Source organism: Salvelinus alpinus, chromosome 13 (assembly GCF_045679555.1).
Source record: "Salvelinus alpinus chromosome 13, SLU_Salpinus.1, whole genome shotgun sequence".
Lineage (NCBI taxonomy): Eukaryota > Metazoa > Chordata > Actinopteri > Salmoniformes > Salmonidae > Salvelinus > Salvelinus alpinus.
The window spans coordinates 30,746,628-30,771,679 of record NC_092098.1 but is presented as its reverse complement, the minus strand read 5'-3'; the positions used below and the strand labels follow the sequence as shown (position 1 = coordinate 30,771,679).

General features: G+C 41.3%; 1 protein-coding gene across 5 annotated transcripts in view; it reads right to left on the bottom strand.

Moving 5' to 3' along the window:
* The window catches only part of LOC139537530 (transcriptional regulator Erg-like), an 83,610-nt gene extending 59,866 nt beyond the window's left edge, over positions 1–23,744 (bottom strand). For all 5 annotated transcript variants that reach the window (XM_071338948.1, XM_071338951.1, XM_071338952.1 and 2 more), the window contains exon 1: positions 23,602–23,744. The gene's annotated coding sequence lies outside the window, so the exon portion shown is untranslated. The remainder of the gene's footprint in view (positions 1–23,601) is intronic.
* Positions 23,745–25,052: the final 1,308 nt, after the last annotated feature.

Below are 25,052 nucleotides of genomic sequence, written 5' to 3'. Positions count from 1 at the left end.
GCGTACAGCAAATGAAAGCCCAACATCTTGTGAATCCAGCCAATATGTCAGATTTTTTAAGTGTTTTACAGCGAAAACACAATATAGCATTATATTAGCTTAGCACAATAGCCAGAAACACAAGCAATTTACCAGCAGCACAGGTTAGCGATCGTAACAATACAGCAAAAGATATATAATTTTGGACTAACCTTGATATACTTCGTCAGATGACAGTCCTGTAACATCATATTACACAATGCATATAGGTTTTGTTCGAAAATGTGCATATTTAGCAGCACAAATCGTTGTTATACAATGTGATCAGTGGCAACAGGTCATGCATTCTGGCCGGCGCCATCTTGGAAAGGCACGTAAGTTTACGATTATTTATCGATTAGATTGACTAAAAAATACAGGTTGGACAGCAAATGAAAGATGCATTAGTTATTAATGCAACCGCTGAGTTAGAATTTTAAAATTAACGTTACTAGACATACAGTGTGCGTTACAGCCAGACTAGTGCCGCAATAACGGCGGACAAATGCGTTTACATTTTTCCACATAAATACGGAATAACATCATAAATAGTTCTTACTTTTGGACGAGCTTCCATCAGAATCTTGGGCAAGGTGTCCTTTGTCCAAAAGAATCGTTGCTTGGTTGTAAAACGTCGTCTTCAACTTCGGAATTAGCAGCTAACAATAGCTATGTGACCACAACATTCCCAAATCCCCAAAACGCAATACTAAGGAAATTCCGAAAATAGCAATATACTCGCATAAACTGATATAACTCGGTTTAAAATAACTTCGTTATGATGTTTCTAACACCTATATCGAATTAAATTACAGACGGATATAGCTAAGGCCGATAACTGAGCGTTTCAAAATGCCATCTTGAGGTCTTGCTTTGCGCAATGACGAACGACGAAAAGAGAGCGCACTTCGTTCCTTGGCCTTTTATAAGCTCTGAGAACTACGTAGACACTCCATTCCACTTCTCATTGGTTACTGACATCCAGGGGAAGGCGGGTGCAGTTCATGTCGACCCATAGGATACATACAGAGCTTTAAACTGATCTGAGAACAGAGCCTCGTTTTCAGACCTTCGCAGTTCCTGTCATGGATTTCGCTGCAGAAAGAGTTCTGGTTCACCCACAGACATAATTCAAACGGTTTTAGAAACTAGAGATTGTTTTCTATCCAATAGTAATAATAATATGGATATTGTACGAGCAAGAATTGAGTACGAGGCAGTTTAATTTGGGAACGATAAATGTCTAAGTTGAAACAGCACCCCCTGTAGTGTCAAGAGGAGAGGGATGTGATGTGAGAAGCTATAAGAGATCATTGTTTTCCATAACTTTGCACAGTAAGTAGTCACCGCCCCGGAGTGAGATCAGGGAGTGTGCCAGCCTGCCGGAACCAACCCTTTCAAGCAAAAGGTATAAAGGATGGGTTAAGAAAAAACACATTAGACCAGAAAAATGTGAAGTTTATAATGGTTTGAACTTTGAATCTCAACATGAGGTGGAGAAGATAAACTCAACTCATGGACAATCACTGGTACGGCTGATTAGCTGTCCTAAGTAAAGTATATTCAAAAGCGAATTTAGAACCATCCTGTTATTCTGCTCAAACCACCGTATTATGCTACTTTCATCACCCCACTGGGGAACCATCGATACGGCTGGTTCCCCAGTGGAACTGGTTCCCCTATCTTCAAGGAAGCATCTTCAAGAGCAAATGGAAGGAAAATCAACTCTGTAGTTCTGTTCAGGACTACACGACAAGTCACCGGATACCAGCCAACTACAAAGAAGGACAACAGTAGAAGACTTGTTGGAACCATTTCGGACAATCAGAGCCTTACAAGCGTGCTGTGAAAAGGCCCAACCCTCTTTCCAAGGCTGCCCTGTTCAACCCAGGCATTTCACATAAATACATTCATGATTTCTTACTCAAAGTGGGCGGCAGTTCGTGTGCAAAGTATATGGTTACTGTAAGTGAAAATAGTTTCTGAATGTACCAATGTTAAGCATCTCTGTCCCTCTCTCCTTCCCTCTCCATCTCTTCTTTAACAAGAAGCCATGTTGTTGTCATTCTGCAAGGGACCTGTCTTTAGAGTATTACATCTCCAATCAATAAATAGTGCAGAGTGTGTATGTTTATCCTGAGTTCCCATTTAATTAGCTAGTAAATAAATAATTTAACCAATTTGTGTAGTACTGACTCATAAGTAAGGCTCGGGTTTTTGCAGATGCAAGGAGGTTACAACTGTTCAGAATGGTGATATGATACGAGGTTATGATTAATAAATTGACTGTGATAGGTAAAGACCTTTTAGAGTTTAATTCGGGAGATGGTAACTATTTAAAGATCTGTTCTCGTGGTGCCACAGATCCTAATTAGTTAATTGTTACATTATTAATTGAATTGGGTAACAATTAAACATAGTTAGTTAATTAGATAAATAAGTCTTCAAATGAATGTTAAAATCAAGTCACGACAGTGTTCAAAGACACTTAAATATTTTGTCTTGCCCCTCTTTTGTCTTGCCCCTCACCCTTTAATGGCACACATCTTAATTGTCTCAAGGCTTAAAAATCCTTCTTTAACCTGTCTCTGATTGAAGTAGATTTAACAAGTGACATCAATAAGGGATCATAGCTTTCATCTGGATTCACCTGGTCAGTCTATTTCATAGAAAGAGCAGGTGTTCCTAATGTTTTATACACTCAGTGTATATCACAAGTCCAATCGTAATCGCAGCATATTGTGCTACCCTAATGCCACTGACCTCCAACAATTACACTACATGTAGATTATTTATAGAAAAAACATCTCGCCCCAAGAGTGAGTGTATGTGTTTGTGTGGGTGGGTGGGTGGGGGGATGGGGGGGCAGGCAGCTATTATTTATATTAAAAAAAACATCTTACCCAAAGAGTATGTGCATTTTTCTTTTTCTTTTTCTGAGGGACACTGGTACAGGCATCAGTGGAGCTTGGATTAAAGGTAGGTGTTGCTACGACGATGGCCTAGAGGCCTGGTGACATCATACCCATTTCGGCCGACCATAGTGGCCTCCCACTCACTCTGTTGCCCTACTGTCTGCAGTACTCTGATACCCTGTGGGGAACTAAAGGCAACCGGAGTGCCGATTTATCATCACACACATATATGCCAAAGCACACACACTTATCATAACAGCACACACTGAGCATGGAGCCACGGCACACAGAGAACACAGAGAACACTCCAACACATTCCAGAACACCCACGAGGACAGCCACCACAGCAAACGTAGCACACACATACACACTTACACAATTATATAGTTGGTGTTGGCCTATAAGAAACATGATATTGGTATCAGCCAATAATCTCTTTCATAGCAAGTTTTCTGGGCAGAAACTGTTTAGACCGAGTGTTACATTCGACCCAACATTATCTGTCACTAGTATCGCCCAGAACCGTGCTTAATGATATATTAGCAATGACCATTCAGCCATCATTACAATAGACTCTGGAAGTGTTGTTTTCCTCAAATCTTTCACAGTTTCTCATCTGGACATCTAGGTATTTTGCTCATGATTAGGACGTCTCAATAGACCATGGCACTAAGATTAAAACACATAGTGCCTCTCATCGACTGAGCCTCTAACCCCTTACCCCTCCCTCTCATTCTGGTGATGTTTCTAGTGGAGACCCCCAACCGAGAGACACACACACACACACTCCTTCGTCCCCCCCAGCACATGTGGCCCTAGGTTTAGTGAGTGACAGGCAGACCCAGGGGGAAAGTAGCGTTGTGCTGCTACTGCAGCCAGTGGCATGTCATTTCAGCCAGAGCACTTATAATTATCCCGTTTTCTTTGACCAAAATAAAACTTTCCAGAGATTAAAAACGCCCCAGGCGAGGAAAAGAGTGGCGAGTGACATCACGGCCGAGTAATGGATTTTAAAGTGGCTCAGGTTTAGATTTCTGAGTAAGCACTAAATTGAAAAGGTATGGTGGTAAGAAACGTAACAAGCGTACACTCAATACCATACGGATACTATATGTGCAAACAGGAGACTTCTTGGTCAACAAATTAACTTGGTTAGTATGGCCTATTTTCCTTAATTTAATACAAATTAAAGGCCGGCCTGTTCTGACTCTTTAACCAATATATTATCGCTGCTATCTAAATCCATATCAATGTCCACAATTGAGTATGACAACAGCTTTGATAGCTCATTTGTCCTTGACGTCGACGGACATGATAAATCAGCAATGTGGATTAAAAATTCACAAATTCCCTGAAATGGAGTACCTTATAATATAATTGGTACATATTTTGATTAGCTGTGGTGCTGCTGATGACACTGTGTTGTAAATACAACCTCAGAATCAGCATGTTATATTAACAACCAAAGCTTAAGGGCATGGAGAGCTGGTCATACTGACATCATCTGTCCCAATCCATCTCAGTGGTGCCATCATTAGGTTACAGAGACCACAAACTCCACCATTTAATGTCACATCAGTTGGAAAACAACAGAATGTGCCCGATCACCTCTCCCAGACTCCCACGCAACCTATCTTTGGCTATTTTAAAACCCATTTAAAGGCATTTAGTGAAGAACCCACCCACACTCACATAAAATGCAATTTGCACAACCTAAATCATTTATACTTCCTCTGAAAGAAAGGAAAAAAGCACGGGTCTGGATCAGCGATCTCAATCATTTTCAGTCATCTGTATCTAATTAATATTTATCTCATCATACTTCTCTATAATGGCCACAACACCTCAGTGTGTGGCTGTGCTGCATGGCTAACTGACTGTGTTGGTTTACAGTTAAACAAAACTAAATAATGAATTTCAAACAATGAGATATTGGAGAGTGTGTTGTGAACTATGTCTTTGTGAGGTGAACTGTGTCTTTGCATTGAGTAGTGGAATAAAACAATACTTATTGAAGGAATACTGTTTCAGCATACTCCAGCACTGCAGGGTAAAGCCACCCAAAGCAGTAGAGCGGGTGGTCTTATCAGCCTTGCTCTAATAGTCCTTAAAGAATTACACTACTTAGCATATTTTCAGCAAATTAGGCACATATGGTTGTGGAGAAAGGTTGGCTCGCACACACAGAGACACAGACAGACACAGACGCAGACACACACACACAGACACACTTTGGTCTAGCGATTTGCCTGTCAGAAGTGTTGCCGCATTGCTCACTGTTGTGCTGTTGTTTTTACCACATGATGAAGGTGCAAAGCTATAAGTGCAAGGCATCAACATAACTTACTTACAAGGACTATATGAGCACTGTCTAGGAAAAGACACCATCCTAAACATTTGCTGACAAAATACTACTACAATATTCCTTGGAAAGATACTAGGGCTGGGAATTGCCAGGGACCTCACAATACGATATTATTACGATACTTAGGTGCCGATACAATATACATTGCGATTCAATACTGTGATTTATTGCAATTCAATGTTCTAAACATATTGCTCACCATATGTCTGCTGCAGAGGGACAAGAGAGAGCATGAGAAAACAAGTTTTGATCAGTCATGGAAATAAAAGTTCTGAAATAAAATTTGCTCCCTATTTGAAAAGAAGATGGAGAACAAGTTATGAAGGAAAAATACTGAAGTTTTATTGCAGGTACAGCCAACTACCGCAAAAATAATAATGCGATATTGTCAAAACGATAAGATATATCGTAAAAAATAATATCCCCATATGTAACTGTATCGATTTTTTCATGTCACTAAAAGATACAGTATATTATTATATAGTATACCTGTTGATGTCTATATCTGCAGATGTCCATGTCATCTATCTCACTTTCCTCGAGGATGGTCTGTCTCCACTTCTTTGCTTAGAATAGCACATGCCTATCTGGTGAACACAACATCTAAACAAATGTATAATGAGCACCAATAACTTTGGGTTCTTTTAGCTTTTCACAGTGCATGGTGAGCGTCATCTCATCTGGCTGCCTGGAGTCATAAAGCATGGCATTCTAACCCCATACATGCCTGTGGCCCTCATGGTCTCTGTGGTACTCTCCACATATAGGCTAAAAACAGACGGGTAATCCAGTCTTCTCACTCCCTGTGGACCACTAACACTACGATAAGTTTCACTTAACAAACTAATTCTCTCTTTCAACTATAGGAAGACGACTGCTTGAAATAACTTTTCAATGATTGACTTCGTATACATTTCTAATAGAGCTCACCATAAATCCATTCATGCATCCATCCAACCATCTGGCTAGCTTGCTGGCTCTTTGTCTTTGTGTCTGTGTGTTTGTCTGTCATCCTCTGTCTGTCTGTCAGGCTGGCTGTCTGCCTCTGTGTGCATAGCTTCACAGAAATTAAACCAATACACAGACAATCTGGTCATGTACAGAGAATCTGTATCAATTCTATGAGTATAGCTGGGATGGTGGAATTTAAGCCTGGGGTAAAATAACTGTATTCAAGGCTTCATGTAAAGCTGTAACAATATCATTGCTTTGAGTCCACCTATGCATGCTTTGGATATTTCTAGATCAGTGCGGCAAATTATTCAGCCTTCCCAACTAACCACAAACCTCTTTCATTTTAAATGTAACAGCGTCAGTATGCTGCTGAGAAGGAGAAACAAGAAAACAGCATAATTACTTAATACCACTAAAGGGGGAATCATATGTCACATGAAGAAAAGCGTGAACACTGTGACACTTCACTTTGAAAAATGGGCTTTGGGAAAACTAATGCAATGTGAATGAATGGCTGATTGAAATTAAGTGCACACACAAATCCACATGCTTTTTGCCATCACATGTCAAATCAAATCTGTGTTTTGAATACAAGAGTCAAGGAGCCTTATGCATAGTAAAATTAAGACAAATAAATATACACACATAACCCCAATACAATGACTCAGTAATATTGAAGTAAGTTGAGAACATAAACGCTAGGGCTTGGCATTACCAGGGAACTCACGATACAATATCATCACGATACTTAGGTGCCAATTCTATATGTATTGCCACTCAATTCCAAACATATTGCTCACCATATGTCTGTTGCAGAGGGACAAGAGAGAGCCAGGAAAAAAATAGTTTTAATCAGTCATGGAAATAAAAGTGCTGAAAAAAAAGTTATGATGGAAAAATACTATAGTTTTGGTGCAGGTACAACCAAATAGTGCAAAAATAATATTGTGATATTGTCAAAACGACACGATTGATATATCGTCAAAAATACTTTCCCGATATGTAACGGTATCGATTTGTCCCCTCATTACTAATAAACACATGTATGGGCTATGCATGTGTATATTTATTTCTATGGGACAATCAAAACATTGTACAGGTAAAGCGCCACTCTAGTTATGCTACAATATAATATGGGATATTCTCTGGCATCATCTGACATAGCTGGTATCATTCTCCTTAAGAAACGTGGTTCTCGGGTAGTAGCAGGCGGCTTGATGACAGGCGGCATGTCTTTGTACTTCCCTACCGATCCAATAGAACATGTCCACTACAGAGGAGGGAGAGAGAGAAAGAGAGAGAGAGAGAGAGACCCTGCTGTGAAAGGAGGTGATTACTTGCAGGTGGGGTGAGCTCTCCTCCTCTCTCTCACTCACTCACTCACTCAGTATATTCCAGCAAAGTAGATTACTCATATCTGACTGAACTTTCACTTCTACAGTAAATCAGCTCTGTACATTTCCATGTACTACATTCTCTTCCCTGCCAAATTGTATTTTCCATATGAGTGGAAACCAACTTAATCTCTATGTTGTGATATACCGTACAGTATATGAACTTGTCTGAATAGCCCTGAGTAGGCTGAATAGTCTACATCATTGCAAGCCATTCATCATTTTGTCTGTGGTCCCAACATTGATTTATTTGACTTCTTTGTCTAGTGGAGACTATATATACTTCCACTATGAGAAGGGTGATGATTATGCTAACAAAGTGTTTCAAATCACAAACTCAAATCACCATCTACACCATTCCACTGCTGAAAAACAGGGCCAAAGTAACAATACCTTTACGGCAACTAATTCAGGATAAGTCAATGGGTTGGTTTTGGGGTCTAAACTATTGACATCAACCACTCATTAAAATGACAGTCAGTGCTGTCATTAAGGTGACTCCCTTGTTTTGCTCCTTATTGCCCCCTTGTTTTGTTCCTTATTCATGAAATAAAACATTTTACCAAATGTCTTGAACCGAATAAGAATTCTTTGAGACTATCGGCATCCAAAAGTTTCATAATGGGACATTCCTGGACTATGATCAATTTCCACTGGACTATGATCTACTTGGGTGCTCCCTCCATGGCTATGGATGTCCCTCCATCTACAGTTTAAGTTGGAAGTTTACATACACTTAGGTTGGAGTCATTAAAACTCGTTTTTCACTCCACAAATTTCTTGTTAACAAACTATAGTTTTGGCAAGTCGGTTAGGACTAGAGGTCGACCGATTAATCGGAATGGAGGATTAATTAGGGCATTGTCGTTGCAAATTAGATGATTTAGCATTGTCGTTGCACCAAACCTAACCATAAACATCAATGCCTTTCTTTAAAATCAATACACAAGTATATATTTTTAAACCTGCATATTTAGTTAATATTGTCTGCTAACATGAATTTCTTATAATTAGGGAAATTGTGTCACTTCTCTTGCGTTCCGTGCAAGCAGTCAGGGTATATGCAGCAGTTTGGGCCGCATGGCTCGTTGCGAACTGTGTGAAGTCCATTTATTCCTAACAAAGAACGTAATTAATTTGCCAGAATTGTACATAATTATGACATAACATTGAAGGTTGTACAATGTAACAGCAATATTTAGACTTAGGGATTCCACCCGTTAGATAAAATACGGAACGGTTCCGTATTTCACTGAAAGAATATACGTTTTGTTTTCGAAATGATAGTTTCCGGATTCAACCATATCAATGACCAAAGGCTCGTATTTCTGTGTGTTATTATGTTATAATTAAGTCTATGATTTGATATTTGATAGAGCAGTCTGACTGAGCGATGGTAGGCAGCAGCAGGCTCGTAAGCATTCATTCAAACAGCACTTTCGTGCATTTGCCAGCAGCTCTTCGCTGTGCTTCAAGCATTGAGCTGTTTATGACTTCAAGCCTATCAACTCCCGAGATTAGGCTGGTGTAACCGATGTGAAATGGCTAGCTAGTTAGCGGGGTGCGCGCTAATAGCGTTTCAATCGGTGACGTCACTCGCTCTGAGACTTGGAGTAGTTGTTCCCCTTGCAGAGGGCCGCGGCTTTTGTGGAGCGATGGGTAACAATGCTTCGAGGGTGGCTGTTGTCGATGTGTTCCTGGTTCGAGCCCAGGTAGAGGCGGGGAGAGGGACGGAAGCTATACTGTTACACTGGCAATACTAAAGTGCCTATAAGAACATCCAATAGTCAAAGGTATATGAAATATAAATGGTATAGAGAGAAATAGTCCTATAATTCCTATAATAACTACAACCTAAAACTTCTTAACTGGGAATATTGAAGACTCATGTTAAAAGGAACCACCAGCTTTCATATGTTCTCATCTTCTGAGCAAGGAACTTAAACATTAGCTTTTTTACATGGCACAAATTGCACTTTTACTTTCTTCTCCAACACTTTGTTTTTGCATTATTTAAACCAAATTGAACATGTTTCATTATTTATTTGAGGCTAAATAGATTTTATTGATGTATTATATTAAGGTAAAAGAAAAGTGTTCATTCAATATTGTTGTAATTGTCATTATTACAAATAAAATTTGAAAAAATCGGCCGATTAATCGGTATCGGCTTTTTTTTTGGTCCTCCAATAATCGGTATCGGTATCGGTATCAGCGTTGAAAAATCCTAATCGGTCGACCTCTAGTTAGGACATCTATTTTGTGCTTGACACAAATAATTTTTTCAACAATTGTTTACAGACAGATTATTTCACTTATAATTCACTGTATCACAATTCCAGTGGGTCAGAAGTTAACATACACTAAGTTGACTGTGCCTTCAAACAGCTTGGAAAATTTCAGAAAATGATGTGATGGCTTTAGAAGCTTCTGATAGGCTAATTGACATTATTTGAGTCAATTGGAGGTGTACCTGTGGATGTATTTCAAGGCCTACCTTCAAACTCAGTGCCTCTTTGCTTGATATTATGGGAAAATCTAAAGAAATCCACCAAGGCCTCAGAAAGAAAATTGTAGACCTCCACAAGTCTGGTTCATCCTTGGATGCAATTTCCAAACACTGAAGGTACCACGTTCATCTGTACAAACAATAGTACGCAAGTATAAACACCATGGGACCACGCAGCCGTCATACCATTCAGGATGGAGACGCATTCTGTCTCCTAGAGATGAACGTACTTTGGTGCGAAAAGTGCAAATCAATCCCAGAACAACAGCAAAGGACCTTGCGAAGATGCTGGAGGAAACAGGTACAAAAGTATCTATATCCATATTAAAACGAGTCATATATCGACATAATCTGAAAGGCCACTCAGCAAGGAAGAAGCCACTGCTCCAAAACTGTCACAAAAAAGCCAGACTACGGTTTGCAACTGCACATGGGGACAAAGATCTGACTTTTTGGAGAAATGTCCTCTGGTCTGATGAAACAAAAGTAGAACTGTTTGGCCATAATGACCATCGTTATGATTGGAGGAAAAAGGGGGAGGCTTGCAAGCCGAAGAACACCATCCCAACCGTGAAGCATGGGGGTGGCAGCATCATGTTGTGGGGGTGCTTTGCTGCAGGAAGGACTGGTGCACTTCACAAAATAGATGGCATCATGAGGTAGGAAAATGATGTGGATGTATTGAAGCAACATCGCAAGACATCAGTCAGGAAGTTAAAGCTTGGTCGCAAATGGGTCTTCCAAATGGACAATGACCCCAAGCATACTTCAAAAGTTGTGGCAAAATGGCTTAAGGACAACAAAGTCAATTTATTGGAGTGGCCACCACAAAGACCTGACCTCAGCAGAACTGAAAAAGTGTGTGCGAGCAAGGAGGCCTACAATCCTGACTCAGTTACACCAGCTCTGTCAGGAGGAATGCGCCACAATTCACCCAACTTATTGTGGGAAGCTTGTGGAAAGCTACCTGAAACGTTTGACCCAAGTTAAACAATTTAAAGGCAATGCTATCAACTCCTAATTGAGTGTATGTAAACTTCTGACCCACTGGGAATGTGATGAAAGAAATAAAAGCTGAAATAAATCATTCTCTCTACTATTATTCTGACATTTCACATTAATAAAATAAAGTGGTGATCCTAACTGACCTAAGACAGGGGATTTTTACTAGGATTAAATGTCAGGAATTGTGGAAAACTGAGTTTAAATTTATTTGGTTAAAGTGTATGTAAACTTCCAACTTCAACTGTACTTCTCCCTGTCCTAGTCAATCAACTGAATGGGCACAGCCTGGACCACTGCGGCCCCCCTCCGCTGTGCCGTACCCTCTGGATCAGTCCCTTTGGCTGTTGTGACCTTCACGCAGCCGGCGTCTCAGCAGCCCTCTTCTCAGGTGAGTTCTGTGGCTCTGGTCTCGCAACCAGCTTCGAGACACGGCAGAGGCCATATCATTCCAGCTATTGGGATAGGGAGTTCGATGGTGAGGCATATATCTGTACCTGGGGCAAACACTTTGCGTTTTCCTGGGGCAAAATTTCAGGATATCACCAAGTTGCTCTCCGGGGCTGTGAGTCAGTCACCGGGGGCTGATACTGTCATGGTTCATGTGGGGTAGAATGACATGAACGGCAGCTCAGAACATCTGAAGATTGATTTTAAAGAAATGATTGGGTCACTACTTGACACCAACAAACGCCCCATAATATCTGGCCCCCCTCTGCCCTCGTGGCATTGAACGGTTCAGCAGACTTTTATCCCTCTATAACTGGCTATGAGACTATTGCAGCTCTGTGGGTGTAACATTTATTGACAATTTTGATACCTTCTGGAAACAAAGCTTGTATTATAAGGAGGATGGGATCCACCCAAATCATGTAAGGCTGTGTTGAGACAATGACTTATTAATGACCCAAGCCCAGCTCATTTAATCGCTACCATTGTGTCACTGAGTTGTAAGAATGCTTCAGCAAATGTACATTATCCCAGGGGTGTTGGAAGACACCATGTAAGTAACCTAATTGATGTCCCTCTTACTGCCTCTGCTGATACTACACCTATTGTATGCAGTAATCATATGCCAATAAACCAAGGTTATACTGTTAGAACTGAGGTGGTGTGCCCTAGCAGGAAGTTCACTGTGTGCATAAATAACCCGAGCATGTCTACCTCTGCTAAGCTTCCCGGTAAAGCAAGAAAAACAATCAAGCATCCCAGAAAAGTGTTAAAAATAGCCCACGTTAACATTTGTAGCTTAAGAAACAAGGTTCATGAAATCAATAATTTGCTAGTAACAGATGACATTCATATTCTGACAATCTCTGAAACTCACTTTGATCTACAGAAATGACCGAAATGCCAAAGGTGGAGGTGTAGCTGTTTAAATTACTGATGATTGGCAGAGAAATTGACGATAAAATGATTGTGGGGAGTGTTTTGTTAGACTTCAGTGCTGCTGTTGACATTATCGATCTGTTGCTGGAAAAACACATGTGTTACGGCTTTTACACCCCCTGCTATATTGTGGATAAAGAGTTACTTGTCTAACAGAACACAGAGGGTGTTCTTTAATGGAAATCCAGGTAGAATCAGGAATTCCCCAGGGCAGCTGTCTAGGCCCCTTATTTTTTCAATCTTTACTAACGACGTGCCAGTAAAGCGTCTATGTGTCTATGTATGCGGATGACTCAACACTATACACGTCAGCTACCACAGCGACTGAAATGACTGCAACACTTAACAAAGAGCTGCAGTAAGTTTCAGAATGGGTGGCAAGGAATAAGTTAGTCTGAAATATTTCAAAAACTAAAAGCATTGTATTTGGGACAAATCATTCACTAAACCATAAACCTCAACTAAATATTGTAATAAATAATGTGGAAATTGAGCTGTTGAGGTGAAGATACTGCTTGGAGTAACCCTGGATTGTAAACTGTCCTGGTCAAACCATGTTGATACAACAGTTGCTAAGATAGGGAGACGTCTGTCCATTTTAAAGCCATGCTCTGACTTTTTATCAACAAGGCAAGTCCTACAGGCCCTAGTTTTGTCGCACCTGGACTGCTGTTCAGTCATGTGATCAGGTGCCACAAAGAAGGACTTAGGAAAATTGCAATTGGCTCAGAACAGGGAAGCGCGGCTGGCATTTGGATGTACACAGAGAGCTAACATTAATAATATGCATGCCAATCTCTCCTGGCTCAAAGTGGAGGAGAGATTGACTTCATCCCTACTTGTATTTGTGAGAGGTATTGACATGTTGAATGCACCGAGCTGTCTGTTTAGACTACTAGCACACAGCTAGGACACCCATGTATACCCCACAAGACATGCCACCAGAGGTCTCGTCACTGTCCCCAGGTCCAGAACAGACTATGGGAGGCGCACAGTACTACATAGAGTCATGACTACATGGAACTCTAATCCACATCAAGTAACTCATGCAAGTAGTAAAATTAGATTTAAAAAACAGATACAAATATGGAACAGCAGGGACTGTGAAGCAACACAAACATAAACACAGACACATGCATACAAACACACAATACAATACACACTATACACACATGTACACATGGATTTTGTGTTGTAGATATGGAGGTCGACGACATCCGATCCTCGTTTGCTAAGTCAAACGACACCGCTGGTTCTGCTCACACTGCCCTACCCTGTGCTTTGACCTCTTTCTCCCCTCTCTCTCCAGATGAAATCTCGCGTCTTGTGACGGCCGGCCGCCCAACAACCTGCCCGCTTGACCCTATCCCCTCCTCTCTTCTCCAGACCATTTCCGGAGACCTTCTCCCTTACCTCACCTCGCTCATCAACTCATCCTTGACCGCTGGCTACGTCCCTTCCGTCTTCAAGAGAGCGAGAGTTGCACCCCTTCTGAAAAAACCTACACTCGATCCCTCCGATGTCAACAACTACAGACCAGTATCCCTTCTTTCTTTTCTCTCCAAAACTCTTGAACGTGCCGTCCTTGGCCAGCTCTCCTGCTATCTCTCTCAGAATGACCTTCTTGATCCAAATCAGTCAGGTTTCAAGACTAGTCATTCAACTGAGACTGCTCTTCTCTGTGTCACGGAGGCGCTCCGCACTGCTAAAGCTAACTCTCTCTCCTCTGCTCTCATCCTTCTAGACCTATCGGCTGCCTTTGATACTGTGAACCATCAGATCCTCCTCTCCACCCTCTCCGAGTTGGGCATCTCCGGCGCGGCCCACGCTTGGATTGCGTCCTACCTGACAGGTCGCTCCTACCAGGTGGCGTGGCGAGAATCTGTCTCCGCACCACGTGCTCTCACCACTGGTGTCCCCCAGGGCTCTGTTCTAGGCCCTCTCCTATTCTCGCTATACACCAAGTCACTTGGCTCTGTCATATCCTCACATGGTCTCTCCTATCATTGCTATGCAGACGACACACAATTAATCTTCTCCTTTCCCCCTTCTGATAACCAGGTGGCGAATCGCATCTCTGCATGTCTGGCAGACATATCAGTGTGGATGACGGATCACCACCTCAAGCTGAACCTCGGCAAGACGGAGCTGCTCTTCCTCCCGGGGAAGGACTGCCCGTTCCATGATCTCGCCATCACGGTTGACAACTCCATTGTGTCCTCCTCCCAGAGTGCTAAGAACCTTGGCGTGATCCTGGACAACACCCTGTCGTTCTCAACTAATGTCAAGGCGGTGACCCGTTCCTGTAGGTTCATGCTCTACAACATTCGCAGAGTACGACCCTGCCTCACACAGGAAGCGGCGCAGGTCCTAATCCAGGCACTTGTCATCTCCCGTCTGGATTACTGCAACTCGCTGTTGGCTGGGCTCCCTGCCTGTGCCATTAAACCCCTACAACTCATCCAGAACGCCGCAGCCCGTCTGGTGTTCAACCTTCCCAAGTTCTCTCACGTCACCCCGCTCCTCCGCTCTCTCCACTGGCTTCCAGTTGAAGCTCGCATCCGCTACAAGACCATGGTGCTTGCCTACGGAGCTGTGAGGGGAACGGCACCTCCGTACCTTCAGGCTCTGATCAGGCCCTACACCCAAACAAGGGCACTGCGTTCATCCACCTCTGGCCTGCTCGCCTCCCTACCTCTGAGGAAGTACAGTTCCCGCTCAGCCCAGTCAAAACTGTTCGCTGCTCTGGCACCCCAATGGTGGAACAAACTCCCCCACGACGCCAGGTCAGCGGAGTCAATCACCACCTTCCGGAGACACCTGAAACCCCACCTCTTTAAGGAATACCTAGGATAGGATAAAGTAATCCTTCTAACCCCCCCCCCCCCCCTTAAAAGAGTTAGATGTACTATTGTAAAGTGGTTGTTCCACTGGATATCATAAGGTGAATGCACCAATTTGTAAGTCGCTCTGGATAAGAGCGTCTGCTAAATGACTTAAATGTCAAATGTAAATATGTGGTAGTGGAGTAGGGGCCTGAGGACACACACTTAATATGTTGTGAAATCTGTTGTGAATTTATTGTATTGTTGTAAAAAATGTGTAACTGCCTTTATTTTGCTGGACCCCAGGAAGAGTAGCTGCTGCCTTGGCATAATAAATAAAAACACAAATACATATTAAGATGACCATCAGTCCTGTGGTTACTAAGTTGACCGGTAAGCTCTAGTGTACAGTCGTGTGGTTCAGCAGGTTTACCACGTGATAAAAGGTTTTTAACGGGCGAGGGGCAGCCCATAAAGCACCTCTTTACCCTGGTTTACCCTGGCCCCTGAGCACGTCACACCCTCGGCACAGCCACTGCCCTTGTAATGGCTCGGGCCCCCTCTTGCAAGTATGCTAGCAATTAGCCACGATGATGTGCTGAGCAGGAAATCTAAAATTAGGTTTTACTACCTATAATGGAAGATTTGCGGGATGGTTTCATTTGCCGACTCTGGGTGAAGAAACTGCAGCTTGCTGAACAAAAAACAAAAAACAAAAGCGCTGGCCCTGGTTCATGTGGATGGTGAAGCTGGGGTAGAGGGGTACAGGCAGTGGTGGTTCTGGAGGGGGGGCCAGTGCCCCTGTGACAACAATTTTGGACACCCTTGTGGCCCCCCTAAATGTGGAGTATGAAATAATTTTTACATAACTAATTTTTGCTATCGTTCTTTTTTTACAACCGTTATTAGACAGTGGCAACGATGATGATTATAAACATGGTCTTTTGCCTGCTAATGCCTGCAATGCAGTGAAGAAAACGGCTTGCTTGAAAACGGCCCCAGCTTGGCCCCTCCAGTTGAAATGGTCTAGAACCGCCACTGGGTACAGGATAAGGGACGTTGGTGTTGCAAAACAACTGGTGAACATATCGCCATGAGCACAGACGGACTCATACTTGTGCGATGTCTCGCTCACACTTATGCACATACAGGATCTGCACTCACACTCAATCATACACACACACGTCACACACACACACGTTTTCAATTAGCCAACCATGCCTGTGCTGTGTCTGTGCAGGGGCAAGTCATTCCTTCCTAGTGGTTCAGCCAGGCCTGACCTTTATGGCCGTCTACAGAGCCATTCCTCCGCTTTTATACTGTAGTTGCCTGCAATGTGTCACAGTGGCCGGCTGCGACACTGCTGCTCTTCATTTCACACATAAATATACGTGCATGTTCACATTCAAACAGCTACACTGATACACAGACAGATATTCACATTGTACTACTGTATGGCTGTGACTCTGAAGATTCTATGGCTCTTTTTCTGTAACATAGCCTTGCCTCGATTCACTCTCTTTTGTACACACACACACACACACACCCACACACACACACACACACACACACACACACACACACACACACACACACACACACACACACACACACACACACACACACACACACACACACACACAGTACAGACACACACACAGTACAGGATGTGGTGTCAGTGAGGACTAGAAGGCCTTAGACTGCCTTTACTCTGCTCAGCTCAGAGACGTGGCGAAGACCCAACCCACATCACTTCAGCAGAAGAGGACACTTCAAGCCATAATTGTAAGAAATACAGTTTCCATATTTCTATTCTGACAAAAAAAAAGCTACAATTCAAGTAAGAAACATTTAACATAAACAAGTTTTGCTCCTTCTTTAGCCCAATGAAAACGGACATTACAGTATTTGTTCTGGTCTTCGTAATTTAACATTGGCTGCTAAGGCCTGTCTATCCTATTAACCAATTGTCAATCTATACCAGTGATAGAGGACGATAACATCTCATCTGTACAATGACAGAAAGTGGGTCTCTCTTTCTCTCCTGCTTCTCTCTTTCTCTCTCTCTCTCCCTGTGACATTGAACCAACAACCCTGACAGTAAATGCATTCCCATAACCAGACAGACTCAATCCTTTTATACACACTATCATTACTGTATTTCTACTGTATGAGGACCATCCTGGGCCACTCTCATGTCCTCTGCACCCTTCCTTTCCCCTACTGTGCCACAGCTTGTGGTTGACCAGACAGGCCTGTGGCTGAGGTGAGGAAAGAGCTAGGCTAGACTAAATGATAGAAGGTGTGTTGGGGGCCAATATGAGTCAAAGCAGCCCCACAGGCAACGAGGACTAAATATCACCACATCCACACCACACCCCTCAACACTCGCATCACACCTTCCTCACCATCACCAGCCCAACCACTCACTATATGTTACTCAATATCGAGGTTGGGGCGGCTGGAGCATAACAGGGGTTAGATTGGTTAAGCTGTCTGCCAGGTGCTCTGACAGTGGTGAGTTCTTGGAGTGATTTTTACCCAATTCCACCCCTGGGTGGTACACATACATGTAGTATTATGTGTGAAGCTTAAATCACTAATAACCATTGACTGGCTGTAACGATTTACATAAACACTTATACAATTTCAAAAAATGCATCGAAATGACATTAACCTCAAGTTATGATGTCTTTTGTGAATGCTGATTGATGGCTCTGCTTCAACGGATTTTCCATTTGAAGTGGAGGAAACATTTTGTCAGCTAAAAGATATCAGCACCTCTCACAATGAGTTATTTTAGTGGCAGGTAAGAAAAGTAACGTATTTGGAATTAGGTGTAAATGAAAAAATGACATTGAATATTTTCCCAAAATGGGCACTTTGTTGGATTATTGGATCAGTTCTTTCACACAAAAACAAAGAGTATGCTGGGTAAATGTTCAGCCAAAATCGAATTCAGAAGATGTGACAAATGGGCTGGAAAAGACCTGGCAACCCAATGTTAAATGTTGCCTTTGGAATGGTGATCTAAATTTTGATACGATAGAGGAGCAAACCAGATGTTGCAAAAATGATCCCTACCACATAAATCACCAAGACATAAGCTTACAAAACGACAGTAAATTATTTAATTATGCATAATGGTCAGGAGTGTGTGTGTGTGTGTGTGTGTGTGTGTGTGTGTGTGTGTGTGTGTGTGTGTGTGTGTGTGTGTGTGTGTGTGTGTGTGTGTGTGTGTGTGTGTGTGTGTGTGTGTGTGTGTGTGTGTGTGTGTGTGTGTTGTCAAATGGGCTTGAAAGAGCGGCTGATTCCGCATGTGTTTTTCTGCTGCTCTTATTAAAAAATGTATTTGAGTCTTGGGGGTGTGGTTCAATGTGGGTGTGTTATGTTTACTTTATCGTATCCTGGCAGTTACTGTTGTTTGTCCCTCTTGAGTCACGGTAGCAACAACATAGCCACTACCACTTCCTCAAAATAGTCCAAATTAATCTAAGATAAATCAAGAAATCTGTAATGAATTTTGCAGTTTTTGCCGAGGAGGTCTTAGTCTCACAATTTTACATCTAGCTGAGGTGTTTGGTGCAGTTTTCTGAAGTAAAAAAATGTGCATGAAAAAGTCAGTGCACTGCAGACAGTATCAAGTCAGCTGCTGCTGGCTGTGCTCAGGACTGATTTCTGAGAATGTCTAAAATGTAATCATCAGCAAGCTGTCAAACTATCATAAATGAAGCACAAGCTGCTACACACTGTTTATCAGTGCCCAAAATCACTAGCTAGCTGTTCCATCTCTGTGTTTGTCAATGAAGCTAGCTAGCATGCACATTGAGCAGGCAGGCCACATTAGCTAAATCATCTTATCAAGTCACTGGCAAGTGGCGACGTGTGCTTCGGTGACATTTTGTTGTTACAACTTTGTCATTATCTATTACCAGAGTGTGTGTCTGTCTGGCAGTGTTTCATAGGGAATCATGTTACAAAACAGGTTGTGGCGGGTCACAAGATGCTCGCGAATGGTTTTTGAATTTTGGAATATTGACAAGTGGCAGTTGGGATGCAAGTGCGCATAGTCTCAATTCTCATTTTGCCCAAAACAGTGGAAGACTCGAATGATCACTATCAAACACATCAACAATTGCCCACTCCATAAATGGCTTAGGAGCCAAGTGTTCTTTCCAGGGGTGGATTGGCCATCTGGCAATTCTGGTAAATGCTAGATGGGCTGGACCATTTTTTTGTTGGGTGGGCTGGTTGAAATTGACACACACAAAAATATTTTTTATATAAAAATAAAACATTGAAAAAGTGACATGGCCGGCGGCCCATTGGCCTGTTATGATTTTTAAAAAAGATTTTGAGCAATTCTCTGTTATACTAATCTATAATTAGCCTTTGGCTGATCAGTGGACAATGGCTGGCTCACCTACCGTTTTCTGATAGGCTGAGCTGATGTCACGCAAACTCACATTCAAATTCAAATGCGGCATCAGCAAAGAGACCTAGTCCGACTCTGTCATCAGTTAGACAGCCAAGATCATAGATCGTAAAAAACTGAAAGTGTGCCTATAACGTAAAAAGAGCACATTCTACATTGTCACCTCACTCCAAACTTCAAATGTTTTGGGCAGATAAAACCATGATTTGGTCAAACAGTAAAGTGCAATATCCTCCTGTAATGAAAGTGTCTGCTCTGCCCCTGATCCTGTGCCCTCGCTGGGGCCTGCTGCTGTGATGAGCTTTGGAAGCTTCATCCCTTGTCCCTGCCAAAGAGAGGAGGGTCTCAGCTTTCTGTGGGTATAATTTGTATTTCTTAACTCTCAATATTCAGTTCAATAGCAACTATTTTACAACCAAGGAATTTGATATGGCTTTGAGATATGGAGCGGCACGTGCGTGAAATGCACACCAGCCATTGTGAGGGTATAGTCCTATACGTCTCGTGGGTAGTAGCCTACAACTGAAAAAAATGTTTTTATGACATTACGTTTACTGTTGGATGAATACTTGGCTACGAGCAGTGGGTTTTATATTTAGAGTTAGTGGTCTATTTAAAGTGTTTTGAGTTGTTGAAACCAAAATTAATTAGCCTATGATATTAGTTAGTGCGCATAAAGATGTATGTAATTCATCTCTATTGAACAAAACAAAACATTCTGGAAATTTTGGAGTTCTATTTTGACAGTAAAATATAGCAACTATAGTCTAATTGTCAACCCAAAATTCATGACAATCCCTGGATTAGGTTGCACATCAAAATATCTTGAATCATTTATTCCTGCTTGGACTTATTAGATGAAACAACTTATTTCTTGAATACCTCAGCAGTCAATTTATTATACGTATCATACTTAATAAAGACTATGAATTACTTTATAAGATGATTACTTATTATTTGGGTCCGTCCATGATTACTCCTGATTTGGGGGGTGAGTTGGCGGAGCGCACAGTGGGCTGGTGTGAATAAAATGTCTGGGGTGGAATTATTCTGCATAAAATGCTGAATTCTTGTCCGCCCCTTGTTCTTTCAACATAACATTGCCAGTGCCGCCTCTGCCTATACGGCCCCTCGGCCGCTAGAGGGCCTGACCAAAAAAAGGAACTCAGTCGGGGTCTCAACTTACTGTTGAGAGTTAGAAAAGTAGAATAGCCAAGGTGCAATTTTTTAGATAGCTAGGTAAGGTAGTCTAGCATTGACCACCAGGGGGCCTCCATTGATTTTGTTAGTCACTCACTCAGATAGCATATGAACATGGCATAAGTCATGGTAAAATGTGTAGAATTGCAGGAAATTTGTTTTAAAACTGGAAAAGTTTCTCACCGCCCCATGGCAAAATGTGTAGAACTGCAGGAAATTAGCTTTAAAACTGAAAAATATTTATCCGCCTCATGGAAAAATGTGTAGAATTGCAGGAAATTATCTTTAACATTGCAAAACAAATTATGCACTGCCAAGAGGTGGAACACTAAAATGTTTTGCCCGCGAGGTGGGGGAGCCTCCCAACCAAATCTTGCTTAGTGCACTCAAAAGTCTATGGGCTCCCTGGCGATATGTTGTCTTATGTAAACAAGTCAGAGTCAGAGGTGCTGCGTATTGGGCAGGTCAGTCTCACTGTCTGGAGGTTCGCTGATATGATTGGATAGAGCGCAATCCTTGCAGCTGTACAATGCCGTGTTATTGGGCAAGTGAGCATAATTGTAATTCAAGCCCTGACTAATATCAATGTTTTCAACCAGAGAAGTTGCTTTTTGGGTCGTTCCATGAAAAGAGTGCTTTTGCGTCCCCTTTGATATTGTGGAAATTGTGTACCAATATTGAATTTGAAAAGCCTGTTATATTAAATGAAGTGCATTTTACTATAGACCACATGGATAATTCAATAAATCAGATTTTTTTTATATGAATAAAGACTTGCTTAGGGGCCAAAATTCAGCATTTTGACATGTCCCTCTGTGCACCCTCTGTGATTTCCTGGAAGATTCACTTAACCCAAAAATGTTAAGCCACTTAACCCCAAAATCACAATCATTGTAAAGCCCTAGTTAGTTTGTTGCTTTGACAAAGTAATTTCAGAAGATTATTACTTATTTAATTTATTAATTTATTTACATTTGTCCCTCATTTTAAGGTCAACCCTCTTATGTGACCTGAACTCTCATTTTAATACGGTGAAACGATTCCTTTTTAAATATGTTTTGCAAAAGAACATTGAACATCTAGTAGTCAAATCATAGAGTAAAAGCAGGTGAGCCAGTTCTACTCTTTTTGGCCATTTTCTGGGGTTTTGTGGTGGAAAACTGAGTGGGTCGAGCATAACACATCAACCCTGTTACCCATAGATAGGCAAAAAATATTTTCACAATTGTATTATTTATTTTTTTAAGCATTCAATTGCCACTCCCTGTTACACTAGGCAAAATCAGAAGTTTGTTTAGACCAAGTTAAACTTCTCAACAGGGACCAAATTGGTGGAACGACCCTTTTGTGTTCAGTTGTCCTTTAAGAGCCTTGCAAAAAAATTGTTTACTGAAAGAAATTTAAAGGAATGATATTGCGGTAATAACCTACATAGCTTATACTAGTTTATAAGTGGTTGATAAAGCTATAAATATATACAGTATTGTTATAAATGGTTTATAAATGGTTGATAACATATTTAAATCACTGTGTAGATTTAATTCTAAATTGATTTAATTATTTGTGATTCGGCACTGAAAGCTTAGTTACAGAAGGTATGTCAATACTATATTGTGTTCATTATAAAAGTAGCTGATTAACTGAACTCATTATTGAACAGGTAAATTAATTTAAGATTTAATTGTCTTAATGTGTAGTGTCTATGGGTGGAGCATGGTTGGATCAAGCCCATTCCAAGATTATGCATGGCCCTTTCCTTCAATCCAGGAGAAATATAGATAAATTAACAGAGAGCATGAGACTAATATTTAAGAGTCCCAGACTAACTACAGAAAAATATTATTATTAATTTATCCTGGTAGATTATTGAGAACACATTGTCTTTTACAATAATGACCTGGCCAAGAGTGTGCAGTGATATACTGAATCAATGTCAATAGCGACAGTGGTTTAAGTCGCTTTGGAGAAAAGTGTCAGCAAAATGACAATAGTTTCTGTATAGTAGGCCACAGCATACTTATAAAGTCAGCAGAAAACAATAGTAGAAAATTATACAAAATAGAAGTAAAAAAGATAGATAGGGCCTACACATGTAAACACAGAGGTAAGAAGGCAAAACAACAAAAAGGACAGCTGTGGGATAAAACAGTAAGTGGTGAACAATCATTCATATTGTTGATCAAATTATACACTATTAGCTCACAATTACCACAACCACAACACAACAACTTTTGTCAGTATTGCATCACCCATTTCTATCATTTCTATTTGCCCTGTGCTTTGTAATGGTTTGATTAAAAGGTCTGCCATAAATGTAGCCTTCTCATCAGGGAGTGACCAAAATATCCTCCTACCTGTCAACTGTCACTCACGGACCATCACTTCAGAGCATCATGCATCATCATTGAGAATGCTCAATGCAACCCCTTCCTCAAGTTCACAAAAACGTTTTAATAAAAAAATTGTGATAGCAAACATTATAATTGAATCATTGATATTAAACAGCTAGCTTCCAGCTCAGCTACAGCGCAAAGCGACATGTCCTAAAACATCAACTTTTTTTGTAAAAGCTTTCATAATAACGCTTGGACTTACGGTTTGGTCGTGAAACGTCGAATCGTTGTCGGTGAGAAAAACTAAAGCTGCCACGATGTTTCAATGAACTGCTCTTCAATGCGACCAAACTGCATCTACTACTAAGTATTGGAGAATGGAGGCAAGTCACACACAAAACACAACTGCGCACGAGAGAGAAAGAGAGAGAGCGAGAGCGAGAGAAAGAGACAGAGAGAGAGAATGGATGGATGGGGGAGGGAGAGAGTTGGTCGGCAGCTAGAGTCGTAACTGAGGAGTAAAATACATGTGAAGTAGTAGTAATGTGACTACTATACTATTCAAATCAAAAAGTAAAAACGATTTTGATTCAAGGGGTGAATGTTGAATGTACTGTATTGTCAGGTAGGTATAGGGTGTGGATAGCAAGGTGTACTCATACAGTGAAAACTTTCAGAACATCTAAGAATGCCAGCCCTTTTGCCTAGACCACCAATGTTATTTGGTGGAGTGGGAGACAAAGATTTCTTTGTGCTTGACCAGTTTCTGGACAGAGCTAATTGACTTTAATGATAAAGTAATTGTGTCAAATTGCTAACTCTCCAGGCTTAAAGAATCCCCCTCACGAAGTGAGGTCAAGCATCAGGTTCCTGGTGAAAGAGGTCTCCTTTATTAAAACAATAGTGTCTATTAGAGCAGAGATGTGGTATAAATGATAATCAGCAGTAATAAGCAAGATATATTCAAAGGCCCAATGATAAGACATGACCACAAAATGATTTGTAATAATTATGTAAATGTCAGTGACTTACATATAAAAAACGTGTTAACATTTGAATGCACTTTTTTGCATACTGACATGCATGGCTTTTGTCATTGAAATAACCACAATTATTGATAGGCCTACAAATAATGATTTGTCAAACATTGAAAAACATGGTAATAATGGTAATAATCACAAATCTTACATTATGCAAGAACACACTATAATAATTATTATTTTTGTAATATCCACTTCAGCGCGCTGTTTTCAAGGTTTAAGGTTTCAAAGGGAAAATACTTTGTGTTTTTATTTGCAAAACAATACCATTCTGCAGAACAAACTGCCCTTTGGTGACAGTTTTGGACAGGGTCTAGCACACAGAAGTCTGCTTGTGACGGAGTGGTGTTTTCAATGAAAGCTAAGTTATTTTAGCTCCAGACATGTTTACATTTCTGTGGTTTAGTCTCTAACTTTCCCTCTTTCCCTCTTTTTTCCCTCTCTCATTTCAGAATGGTGCACCACGAGTGAAGGCTCAATCCCCTCAGCACCCAGACATTCCTTCAGTCTGCCAGAAAATGAAGAGGGAAAAAAGGTAGAATATGAAAGAAACACACACACACACACACGCACACACACACGCACACACACACACACACACACACACACACACACACATGGACCCCCAGGTCTGGGTCAGGGGAGACGCAAAATGAGGGCCCCGTCGTGCCCC